Genomic DNA, 13,504 nt, shown 5'->3' with positions numbered 1-13,504 from the left:
GTTCCTTCATATTCCACTCCTTCCTGTCTGTGTCAGTACTGGTACCCGCTGTGTGAACAGGTCTCTACCTGTTCCCTCATATACCGTGCCTGCTTGCCCTGTGTCTCTAAGCCGTGCCTGCTTGCCCTGTGTCTCTAAGCTGTGCCTGCTTGCCCTGTGTCTCCAAGCCGTGCCTGCTGGCCCTGTGTCTCCAAGCCGTGCCTGCTGGCCCTGTGTCTCCAAGCCGTGCCTGCTGGCCCTGTGTCTCCAAGCCGTGCCTGCTTGCCCTGTGTCTCCAATCCGTGCCTGCTTGCCCTGTGTCTCCAAGCCGTGCCTGCTTGCCCTGTGTCTCCAAGCCGTGCCTGCTTGCCCTGTGTCTCCAAGCCGTGCCTGCTTGCCCTGTGTCTCCAATCCGTGCCTGCTTGCCCTGTGTCTCCAAGCTGTGCCTGCTTGCCCTGTGTCTCCAAGCCGTGCCTGCTTGCCCTGTGTCTCCAAGCCGTGCCTGCTTGCCCTGTGTCTCAGCCTGCCTGTTAGTCACACCTATCCAAGTGACTTGTCCCTGAGTGGGATCAGCAGTCACAGTCAGACACCCCCCTGGAGTGGCACCCGACAGCTATCTGCCGCACAAGCTTGACCTCACCATCAGAGGCTCCAGCGAAGACCGAGGTAGCCGTCATAGTCACGCCCCTTCCAGGGTAGTCTGGTTTGTGGCACAGTGGGGCCACAACCCCACGGCTCACGCCATTCAGCCAAGGCGCCAGCGTGACAACAGCTAATATGTACACTATAATCCAGGGGTCCTCAAACTACGGCCAGCGGGCCACATGCGGCCCACCAAGGACTTTTATCCGGCCCCCCAGCCAGGCCGACATTGAACTCATGAACTGCACTGCCCTGTAATCGCGGGTGGGACCAGGCGCCGAGGAAAGGTGTTACGCAGCCTTCCGTATGCAGCAGAGCACAGTGACATCATGCCGCATGTGTGCCTGTGTATAAAGAAGACTGAGACGAGCGGGCGCCTCTTCAGTGCAGCGGGGGACGTAGGTGAGTACTTTTTTTTCTTTTTTTTTAACGCCGGGTCCTATTGGGGACATTTACCTGCCTAATGGCGACATTTACCTGCCTAATTGGGACCTGTGCTGCCTAATGGGGACATTTACCTGCCTAATTGGGACCTGTGCTGCCTAATGGGGACCTGTGCTGCCTAATGGGGACCTGTGCTGCCTAATGGGGACCTGTGCTGCCTAATGAGGACATTTACCTGCCTATTGGGGACCTGTGCTGCCTAATGGGGACATTTACCTGCCTAATGGGGACCTGTGCTGCCTAATGGGGACCTGTGCTGCCTAATGGGGACATTTACCTGCCTATTGGGGACCTGTGCTGCCTAATGGGGACATTTACCTGCCTAATGGGGACCTGTGCTGCCTATTGGGGACATTTACCTGCCTATTGGAGACCTGTGCTGCCTAATGGGGACTTGTGCTGCCTAATGGGGACATTTACCTGCCTAATGGGGACCTGCGCTGCCTAATAGGGACCTGTGCTGCCTAATGGGGACATTTACCTGCCTATTGGGGACCTGTGCTGCCTAATGGGGACCTGTGTTGCCTATTGGGGACATTTACCTGCTAATGGGGACCTGTGCTGCCTAATGGGGACCTGTGCTGCCTATTGGGGACATTTACCTGCCTATTGGGGACATTTACCTGCCTAATAGGGACCTGTGCTGCCTAATGGGGACCTGTGCTGCCTATTGGGGACACTTACCTGCCTATTGGGGACTTGTGCTGCCTAATGGGGACCTGTGCTGCCTAATGGGGACTTGTGCTGCCTAATGGGGACATTTACCTGCCTAATGGGGACATTTACCTGCCTAATGGGGACATTTACCTGCCTAATGGGGACCTGTGCTGCCTAATGGGGACCTGTGCTGCCTAATGGGGACCTGTGCTGCCTAATGGGGACCTGTGCTGCCTAATGAGGACATTTACCTGCCTATTGGGGACCTGTGCTGCCTAATGGGGACATTTACCTGCCTAATGGGGACCTGTGCTGCCTAATGGGGACCTGTGCTGCCTAATGGGGACATTTACCTGCCTATTGGGGACCTGTGCTGCCTAATGGGGACATTTACCTGCCTAATGGGGACCTGTGCTGCCTATTGGGGACATTTACCTGCCTATTGGAGACCTGTGCTGCCTAATGGGGACTTGTGCTGCCTAATGGGGACATTTACCTGCCTAATGGGGACCTGCGCTGCCTAATAGGGACCTGTGCTGCCTAATGGGGACATTTACCTGCCTATTGGGGACCTGTGCTGCCTAATGGGGACCTGTGTTGCCTATTGGGGACATTTACCTGCTAATGGGGACCTGTGCTGCCTAATGGGGACCTGTGCTGCCTATTGGGGACATTTACCTGCCTATTGGGGACATTTACCTGCCTAATAGGGACCTGTGCTGCCTAATGGGGACCTGTGCTGCCTATTGGGGACACTTACCTGCCTATTGGGGACTTGTGCTGCCTAATGGGGACCTGTGCTGCCTAATGGGGACTTGTGCTGCCTAATGGGGACATTTACCTGCCTAATGGGGACATTTACCTGCCTAATGGGGACATTTACCTGCCTAATGGGGACCTGTGCTGCCTAATGGGGACTTATGCTGCCTAATGGGGACTTGTGCTGCCTAATGGGGACCAGTGCTGCCTATTGGGGACATTTACCTGCCTATTGGGGACCTATGCTGCCTATTGGGGACATTTACCTGCCTATTGGGGACCTATGCTGCCTATTTGGGACATTTACCTGTTTATTGGGGACCTGTGCTATCTATTGGGGACATTTACCTGCCTTTTAGAGACCAATGCTGCCTATTGGGGATTCTTGCACCACATCAGTCTGAGCTTGAGGTAAAAGTGGAGTTCCACCAATATGGGCACTGGTGAGGCAGCATTGATGGGCGCTGATCAGGCTGCATTGATGGGCACTGGTCAGGCTGCGTTGATGGGCACTGATCAGGCTGCATTGATGGGCACTGATCAGGCTGCATTGATGGGCACTGATCAGGCTGCATTGATGGGCACTGATCAGGCTGCATTGATGGGCACTGCTCAGACTGCATTGATGGGCACTGATCAGGCTGCATTGATGGGCACTGATCAGGCTGCATTGATGGTCAGTGCAGTCTGTATGTCTCTGTGTGGGCAATTTTATTGCTGGTATATTGTTTTTGTAGCGCTGTATATATGTTGTTATTTTACTAATAGCAATTTTGAATCCCTAGTAAACAATGATGTCAAGAAAGAGAAAAAATTGACTGACACAAGTGTAGGATATTCGAAGAACCCAAAAAATCGTCAAGTTTTATGATTTAACTTTACTTCTTCATTTTTAATATTGTATTTGTTCCTATTTTGTTTTACTACTTCTAAATAACATATGTGCAGTGTGCACAGGAATTTGTTCATAATTTTTTTTAAACTATATTCCGGCCCTCCAATGGTCCGAGGGACCGTGATCTGGCCCCCTGTTTAAAAAGTTTGAGGACCCCTGCTATAATCGATAGCTTAAGATGACTGTCACAGACCAGACAACGCCTTGGGACTTCTCAGAGGTGAAGAGGAACCGAAAACAAGATGTCTCAACTTGCAGAAAAGGCGACAGTAATACATTAATTGCTTAATCAGCCTGGTGCTATTCCTTAATCAAAATATTCCATGTATTTAGGTAACTAATAACAGAGAAGCTTGACCATGTGATCATTAAGTGTCCTCCCCTTCTATATAAAACTATAAAAACCTAATAAAGCCTCAGTATTGATGGAATGTTCTTCTGTCACCTTGGTGTGCGGTGTCATTCTTGAGCGCTCCAATACTTAGCCTAATTGGGAACGGACGCAGCACATACGGGGATAGACTGCCCCATCTGACGCCTGAACGTGGGGCTGTGGGCGAAACACACGGGGACCCTGCTGACCGGAGAGACGGGGTGTCGGTCGTGGTCTCGGCTCACGGGACGGAGACTGCAGCTCCATCATAAGGTAAGAAAATTCTGTAATCTTGCCCGAATGTCTCCTGTGACCATCCCAGGTTTATACCTCTTGCCGGTCAGGTGTGGTCACCACCGCATTCCCAGGTAGTGAGATTGCTCAGCTTCTAGGGAGAGTCTTTGGGCCTCTTGATAGCACGAAAGCCCTTTTCAGGGCTACCAGCGGTGTATACTAGGTCAGAGTAGAGTAGGGAGAGTGAGGTACTCGAGCAGGGACAGTTTACAGGAGCCGTCACTAGCTCCATAATACCACCAAAAACATGGCTCTTTCCAAAGCTGAAGACACACAACAAAGTCACAGTGCCGGGCGGGAGAGATTGTGTATTAGGTAGGGAGAGGTGAAAGTGATCTTCCAGTGTCCATCTTAGGCTAGATTCACATTAGCGTTTTTTTGCGCAGCGCATCGGGCGCATAAAAAACGCAAAGAAAAACGCAAAACAAACTCGTTCCCATAGGCTTCAATGTGTTGTTTTTGCGCATTCCGTGCGCAAGCGTTTTTTTGCCGAGACAGGGCGCACCAAAAAATGCAACGTGTTATGTCTGGCGCGCCTGGCGCGAAAGACAAAAAAACGCATGCGCACGAAAACGCAAGTGTGCGCAAGACCATGCGCATGTCATGTTAAACATAGGTGCGCAGTGCGCATGCGCACAGGTGCGCACGATGCGCTGCGCACAAAAGCGCTAATGTGAAACCAGCCTAAAAACAGTTCTTGTTAGAGGCAAAGCAATATTTTTCCAGCACTCAGAGTACTAGCATTCTGTGCCTTTTTTTAAAGCATCGGTCTATTTTCCCCGCTGTTTTTGGGTTAGTGCCCTACACAAAGCAGTAGTTCAAGCATTTCCTACTGCCTGCTACCAATCACGCACCAGGCCATTTTCCCCGCTGTTTTTGTGGTCTCAGCCTACTTTCTGCAGTCCACATTAGTCCACTCAAAAAGGCGGAAGCAGAAGTCCATACATTATCAGAGGTAATTTACAAAGAAGAGAGAAGATATAGGCCACACATTGGGGATCACCCAACATAGGATTTAGCAAAAATTGTAACAATCTTTATTTAGACACACAAACCAAAACACCCAGTCGTTAAAAACATTAAAATGGGTCACACATGTGACATGAAAATCTAGGCTCAAAATAGAGCCAAACCCTCATGGCTCCACATTCCGCATGAAATAACTCAATAGAGAACCAAATGTGCATATAGATAGCATACCACAATATAAAGGCTTTGCATAAAGACTAGTTCATAAGAATGAATGAATGCACATACCATAAATACAAATGATGACAAATGGTCACAAATGAGTTAAACAGCATGTATTGTGCATACAGATAAAGATGATATAACCCCTTCCTGACATCCGACGTACTATCCCGTCCACAGTACCCGGGCCCGTATGACCGTGGACGGGATAATACGTCGGGCCCTTTAATGCGATACCGCGACTTAAGTCGCGGTGATCGCATTAAAATTCCAACGCCATCTCACCTTACAGAAGATGGCGTCGGCATCCCGAGCTGCGATCCCGCCCCCCCCGGCATCCAGATCGCTGTGATTGGCTGTTCAATTCTGAACAGCCAATCGCAGCGTTTCTCATTGTTTCAGCCAATCAGCTTGGCTGAAACAATGATGCCCTAGGCTGGGATCGAGTACCGATGTACTCGATACCGGCAAAAAGCACCCGGATTGGCGCGATCGCCTATCTAATCGATCTCGCCAATCGCAGTGCACAGCGGCGCTGTATCGCCGCTGTGCCCTGCCAGTACCGGCCCGGATCGGTGCTATATTAGCACCAATCCTAGGCTGGAGACTGCAGGAGCTGGCTGGCGCGATCGATTAGATCGGCGATCGCGCCAACCACAGGGCACAGCTGCGGTCACCATGTGACCGCTCTGTGCCCTGCTGGTGACCTGGACATGACCTGCCTAGTAATTGGAGCTGTGAGCTCCGATTCTAGGCAGTTGCCATGGTTACCAGGCAGATCAGGGATTGGTGGATCAATGTAATCATTCGATCCCACCAATGACAGGTCACAGCAGCGATGTGACCCCTCTGTGACCTGCCCCTGACCTGCCTCTGACCTGTCTGACCTGTCTGCAGGGGTCCTCACTCTAGCTGAGGATTCCTGCAGAGAGGTCGGACGCAGCAAGAGCTCCTGTGCTGGGTATTGTGGTGCCACAGCTTGTAGCATCACAATCCCTACAGAATAGAAAGAAAAAACCGCCAACAGTAAGTGTTCCTGATCCCTGATCCCCTGCCCAATCTATCTTCACCCCCCGATCTATCTTCATCACCCCCATCCCTCCACCCTAATCCCCCATCCCCCTTCCCCCTATTTTTACCCCCCTCCACCCCACTTTTGCGCTACCTCCGTGCGCAGCCGCCGAGCGTTGATTGGTGACGCCGTTCACCGATCAACACTTGAGCTCGCTTTTTTTTCCTTAGCCCCTCCGTACACACATCCCGCAGCCGCAAAACTTGGATAAGTGACACAGTTCACTTATCAGAGTTTGTGCCTGCCGTTTTCCTTTTTTTTTTTTCCACCCCCCCTTGCGCCACCCCGTGCGCACATCCAGCAGCCTAGTTTTGATAAGTGACACTTATCAGCTAGGGCCTGCTGTTTTAGACTTTTTTCCACAGCTTTTTCTTTACAGAAAGTTTTTACACCAATCACTCCCCCCCTCACGTACACATACAGTTTTCAATAAAGTGTACACCCAAGCACCATATTTACACAAAAATGTCATCAAATTCATCCCAACAGCGCTATTCAATGGAGGAGGCATATGCTATACTTGCCTCCGACACTGATAGCAATTTGGATGAGGATCCGACTTTTCTTTATTTTTCGGATTCTTCATCCTCTTCTTCTTCCTCTTCCCCCTCCTCATCTTCCTCCTCGGGTCCTGCGGAACCGCCACGCAGACGCTCCAGGACAGAAGATGAGGCAGTGCCCACCATGCCCGCAGCTGACTCAGTGCTCCCCGTATGGACCTCGCCCCCCGAAAATTACGAGCCACTGATTCCTGATTTTGTGGCAGAATCAGGAATCAAGTTTGACACCACCGGCCTCACAGAAATTGACTTTTTCAAAGTCTTTTTCTCTGAGGATTTTGTTAACCTCATGGTGGAGCAAACTAATTTGTACGCTCGTCAATTTTTGGAGCAAAACCCGCGTTCAACATTTTCAAACTGGTCTCCTGTAGACGCAGTTGAAATGACGCAGTTTTGGGGCCTGGTCCTCCATATGGGGATACTGAAGAAGCCGGAAATTCGGCAATATTGGAGTGTTGATTTTTTATACAATACTCCAGTGTTCCGAATGGTCATGGCCCGGACGCGTTTTGAGGCCATCCACAAATTTCTGCATTATACTGATAATGCACAGTGTCCTGCACGAGATGACCCCAACTTTGACCATCTTTTCAAAATTCGGCCGGTCATCGAACACTTCAACAAAAAGTTTGCTGACGTGTACGTGCCCCAAAGGGACATCTGCGTGGATGAGTCCTTGGTTCACTTCAAGGGAAGGCTGCGATTCCGTCAATACCTGCCCAGTAAGAGGGCCAGGTATGGAATCAAACTCTATAAGTTGTGTGAGAGTATCTCAGGGTACATCCACAAGTTTAGAGTTTACGAAGGGAAGGCGCCCGGATTGAACCCCTCTGAGTGTCCTCCTTTCCTGGCAGTGAGTGGGAAAATTGTGTGGGATTTGGTGCACCCACTGCTGGATAAAGGTTATCACCTCTACACTGAAAACTTTTATACCAGCATCCCACTCTACAAATCCCTCTCTGAGCGACGTACCACAGCCTGCGGTACTGTCCGCAAAAATCATAGAGGCCTCCCGAAGACGCTACTTGGGCAGATGCTCCAAAAAGGTGAGAGCAGAGCCCAATGTAGCGACCACCTGCTGGTGGTCAAGTACAAGGACAAGAGAGATGTCCATCTCTTGACCACCATACACGGTGATGGCAGTACCCTCTGCACTGTACGGGGTACCTCCACACAGGTCCGCAAACCGACATGTGTAGTGGGGTACAACAACAACATGGGGGGCGTTGATCTCTCCGATCAACTCCAACTGTACAATGCATTGAGGAAGGCCAAGGTGTGGTATAAAAAGCTGGCCGTGCACATCGTCCAAATGGCAATGCTCAACGCATTCCTGCTGTCACAATGTGCATGCCCCAGCGATACGTCGTACCTTCAGTTCCAGGAGGTAGTGGTTAAGGCCCTGATGTTTGGCGCTCAGGAAGGAGCGGGCCCCAGTACTTCTGGAACTGAAGGTGCTCGTATTGTCCCAGGAATACGCAGGGACACCACTTATCAATGCGACACCTGCCCCGAAAAACCTGGCCTATGTATGAAGTATTCCTTCAAATTGTACCACACCTCCATGCACTACTAATTTACATTAGATTAGTTGGGGGCACATCTAGATTTGTTCTTTGGGGATCTAGTATCCAAAATGATGTCACATGTGGGTTTTTTTCCTGTTTAGGCACATCAGGGGCTCTGCAAACGGAACATGACGCCAGCAGACCGTCAAAGTCTGCATTCCAAAATAACACTACTTCTCTTTCGAGGCCCGACGTGTGCCTAAACAGTTTTTTCCCACATGTGGGGTACCAGAGTACCCAGGACAAATTGGATAACGACTTTTGGGGTCCAATTTCTCCTGTTACTCTTGGGAAAATTAAAAATTGGGGACTAAATGATCATTTATGTGGGACCAAAACAGGAATTATATTTTCACGCCCGGGCATTATAATCTTTAGTGAAACACTTGGGGGTTCAAAGTGCTCACCACACATCTAGATAAGTTCCTTAGGGGATCTAGTTTCCAAAATGGGGTCACTTATGGGGGGTTTCTACTGTTTAGGAACATCAAGGGCTCTGCAAATGGAACATGACGCCCGCAGACCATTCCATCAAAGTCTGCTTTCCAAAATGTCATTACTTCCCTTTCGAGCCCTAACGTGTGTCCATACAGTAGTTTTCTCCCACACGTGGGGTATCAGGGTACTCAGGACAAATTGGACAACAACTTTTGGGGTCCAATTTCTCCTGTTACTCTTGGGAAAATTAAAAATTGGGGACTAAATGATCATTTATGTGGGAACAAAACAGGATTTTATATTTTCACGCCCGGGCATTATAATCTTTAGCGAAACACCTGGGGGTTCAAAGTGCTCACCACACATCTAAATAAGTTCCTTAGGGGGTCTAGTTTCCAAAATGGGGTCACTTGTGGGGAGTTTCCACTGTTTGGGCACATCAGACGCTCGTCAAACGCGACATGGCGTCCGATCTCAATTCCAGCCAATTTTAGGCTGAAAAAGTCAAACGGGGCTCCTTCCCTTCTGAGCCCTGTCATGTGCCCAAACAGTGGTTCACCCCCACATATTGGGTATCAGCGTACTCAGGACAAATTTGATAACAACCTTTGGGGTCCAATTTCTCCTGTTACCCTTGGGAAAACAAAATATTGGGGACTAAATGATCATGTTTGTGGAAAAAATATGATTTTTTATTTTCACGCCCGGGCGTTATAAACTTCTGTGAAGCTCATGGGGGTTCAAAGTGCTCACCACACATCTAGATAAGTTCCTTAGGGGGTCTAGTTTCCAAAATGGGGTCACTTGTGGGGAGTTTCCACTGTTTAGGCACATCAGACGCTTGTCAAACGCGACATGGCATCTGATCTCAATTCCAGCCAATTTTAGGTTGAAAAAGTCAAACGGTGCTCCCTCCCTTCTGAGCCCTGTCATGTGCCCAAACAGTGGTTCCCCCCCACATATTGGGTATCAGCGTACTCAGAACAAATTGGACAACAACTTTTGGGGTCCAATTTTTCCTGTTACCCTTGGGAAAATAAAAAAATTGTTGCTAAAATATTATTTTTGTGACTAAAAAGTTAAATGTTCATTTTTTCCTTCCATGTTGCTTCTGCTCCTGTGAAGCACCTGAAGGGTTAATAATCTTCTTGAATGTGGTGTTGAGCACCTTGAGGGGTGCAGTTTTTAGAATGGTGTCACTTTTGGGTATTTTCTGCCATTTAGACCCCTCAAAGTGACTTCAAATGTGAGGTGGTCCCTAAAAAAATGGTTTTGTAAGTTTTGTTGTAAAAATTAGAAATCGCTGGTCAACTTTTAACCCTTATAACTTCATAACAAAAAAATGTTGTTTCCCAAATTGTGCTGATGTAAAGTAAACATGTGGGAAATGTTATTTAGTAACTATTTTGTGTCACATATTTCTCTGTTTTAAGGGCATAAAAATTCAAAGTTTGAAAATTGCAAAATTTTCGCCATATTTCTGTTCTTTTCATAAATAAACGCAAGTTACAGCGAAAAATTTTTACCACTAAAGTGAAGTACAATATGTCACGAGAAAACAGTCCCAGAATCGCCTATATCCGTTGAAGCGTTCCCATGTCGCACTGTAGATGGCGATGTCGTCCAGGTAGGCACAAGCATAGTCCTGGAGACCATCCAGAAGCCGGTCAGCCAGCCTTTGGAAGGTCTCCGGGGCATTCTTCATCCCGAATGGCATAACTCGAAACTGGAATAAGCCGAACGGGGTGACAAATGCCGACTTGGGAATAGCGTCAGGCCTAAGGGGAATCTGTCAGTAGCCTTTGCATAGATCTATGGTGGTCAAATACTTTGCCCCCGCCAGCCGGTCTAACAACTCATCCACACGCGGCATGGGGTATGCATCCGTCACTGTTTTCTCATTGAGCTTACGATAGTCTACACAAAAACGTGTAGTCCCATCCTTCTTGGGCACTAACACTACGGGGGATGCCCAGGGACTATCTGACTCTTCAATGACCCCTAAATGCAGCATCTCTTGTATCTCTTGTCGCATCCCCGCTCGTACAGACTCAGGGACGCGGAAGGGGTTTTGTCACAGGGGGATCTGATCCTGGGTCTCAACCTTGTGTTGTGCCAGGCGAGTGTACCCCGGTCTCCCCGAAAGCATCCTCTGTCGCTGCCTCAACAACTCCTCCGCCTGCTGTCTCTCCCAGGGGCCTAGGTCTTCACCCAAGTGTACCTGGTCCCATGTTTTAGACTGAGTCCTTTCCCCTAAGATATCCGGCAAGGGAAGTCCGGCTATATCCTCTGCTTCAGGTGCACAGATGGCCACTACCTCTTCAGGGCTCTCCGGGTAGGGCTTCAGCATATTCACGTGGAACATGCGGATAACCCTGGGGTCATCACAATCGGCGACATTATAGGTTTTGTCGGTTATTTTCACCACTACCTGGTAGGGCCCCTGCCATGCAGCTTGGAACTTGTTCTGCTTAGTGGGCTCTAACACCAGGACCTTCTGTCCTATTTCCAAGGTGCGCTCTCTGGCCCTCCGATGGTACCATACGCGCTGGCGCCGCTGGGTCGCCTGCATGTTCTCACGTACAGCCTGGGTCAGCTCCTGTAGGCGGTCCCGGAATTCCAGCAAATAGGGTACAATAGGTACCCCTTCTATGAGGCCCTCCCCTTCCCAGTGTTCTAGCACTAAGTCTAGGGGTCCCCTTACCCGTCTCCCATATACCAGCTCGAATGGGGAGAACCCCGTGGTTTCTTGGGGCACCTCCCGATAGGCAAACAGGAGGTGTGGCAAGAATTTCTCCCAGTCCCTGTAGGTCCTGGTAAAAGTCCTAATGAGCTGTTTTAATGTCCCATTAAAGCGTTCACACAACCCATTGGTTTGCGGGTGGTACGGGGCCCTTCTAATGGACTTTACACCGCACAGCTTCCACACTTGGTTGGTCACCTCTGCTGTAAACTGGGTACCCTGGTCCGAGATAATCTCCCGGGGAAATCCAACCCGTGAGAAAACCTGGAGCAGGGCGGCCGACACCGTCTCTGCCAGTATGTTAGGTAACGCAACCGCCTCTGGATACCGTGTGACATAAATCTACCACTGTCAATATATACTTTTTCCCTGACGGACTGGGTTTGGCTAACGGCCCTATCAGATCGACCGCTACTCGGCTAAATGGTTCCTCCACAATGGGGAGGGGGCGTAATTTGGCCTTGCATCGATCCCCCCTCTTGCCAATGCGCTGGCAACTGTCACAGGTCTGGCAGTACTGACGAACATCATAGGTTACCCCCAGCCAAAAGAAGTTTTGTGTCAGACGATGCCTGGTGCGACTGACGCCGAAGTGCCCGGCCAAGGGTATGTCATGAGAGATTCGCAGTAACTCCTGCCTATACTTCTTGGGAACTACCAGCTGTCGTTTTATAGTGGAGCTCGTCCCTGTGTGGTGCTGCTCTGTGATCCGGTAGAGGAGTCCCTGCTTCCATACAAACTGTTCCCCTTCCAGTACCCCTCTCCCCTCCTGTGCCTTTCCACGATATCCCTCCAATGAAGGATCCTCAAGTAACTCCCTCTTAAATTCATCTGGGGTGGCCCAAGAAATGTGTCTGGCTATGGGAATACGTGTAGGGCTGGGATGTCTTACCTGGGCCTCCTCTGAGTGTGATTCTGCCTCCACAGCTCGAGCTTGTCTCCGGGTGGTCACAGGATATGTCTCAGCCAGAGGGGCAACCGAGAATGCAGACAACATAGGCCCCAAGTCGTTTCCCAGCAAGACGTCTGCAGGCAAATCCTCCATCAAGCCGACCTCAACAAGGCCATCCCCGACTCCCCAGTTCAGGTGAATCCTGGCAGTGGGTAGTCGATGTATAGCTCCCCCTGCTACACGGACTGCCACTCTCCGGTCCGACTTCTCTTGGTCCCGGACGAGATGAGGCTTCACAAGGGTCAAAGTTGCCCCGGAATCTCTTGGTCCCTGCATACGCTTCCCATTGACCCACACGACCTGTCGATGCTGTTGTCGATTATCTGCCCGGGCTGCCTGCACGGGGACTACTTCATGCAGCACTTCCTCCATCTCTTCCACCCCTTGGTTAGTCGTAGCCCCCAATGCCGGGTCAGCTTTGCCTTGGTAGCAGTGTACAGCAGTCCGACTGAAGGTAGCTGTTCCCGCCTTTGGCCACTGGGTATGCTGAGTCCGGTTGGGACATTGTCTTTGCAGGTGGCCCAGCTGACGGCAGGTGTGGCATCGCGCCCCAGGGGGACTGTGGTGGGCCGGGTTTCTAGCTGGTCCCCCTTCAATCTTCGGTGGTTTGGGGCCCTCCAGGTCCATTGGCGGGCCCCTAGTAACCATCTTTGATCCGGACAACTGAGGCCTCCTGGCATCATGATGTTCATCGGCCAGACGAGCGGCTTCCTCCAGAGTCGTTGGCCGCCTGTCCCGAAGCCATTCCTGAGTCTCGGGGGTTAGTCCATTAAAGAATCGTTCTAACAAGAAGAGCTGGAAGACGTCCTCCTTAGTGGTTGCTTGGCTCCCTTGTACCCACTGTAGCAGTGACCACCGTAATTTACAGGCCCATTCAGCGTGGGTATCGGTTACGCGTTTTATAAGTCCACGGAACTTTTGGCGGTATGCCTCTGGT

The 13,504-nt window shown here is 50.3% G+C and overlaps 1 protein-coding gene across 1 annotated transcript in view; it reads left to right on the top strand.

The window, feature by feature from the left end:
- Positions 1-3,809: 3,809 nt before the first annotated feature.
- LOC141072622 (uncharacterized) overlaps positions 3,810-13,504 on the top strand; it is a 65,999-nt gene continuing 56,304 nt past the window's right edge. The window contains exon 1 of the mRNA XM_073559910.1: positions 3,810-4,022. The gene's annotated coding sequence lies outside the window, so the exon portion shown is untranslated. The remainder of the gene's footprint in view (positions 4,023-13,504) is intronic.

Source organism: Dendrobates tinctorius, unplaced genomic scaffold (genome assembly GCF_039654945.1).
Source record: "Dendrobates tinctorius isolate UK_male_01 unplaced genomic scaffold, ASM3965494v1 ptg000282l, whole genome shotgun sequence".
Taxonomy (NCBI): Eukaryota; Metazoa; Chordata; class Amphibia; order Anura; family Dendrobatidae; genus Dendrobates; species Dendrobates tinctorius.
The sequence above is the reverse complement of the archived record's forward strand: the minus strand, read 5'-3'. Positions and strand labels throughout refer to the sequence as shown.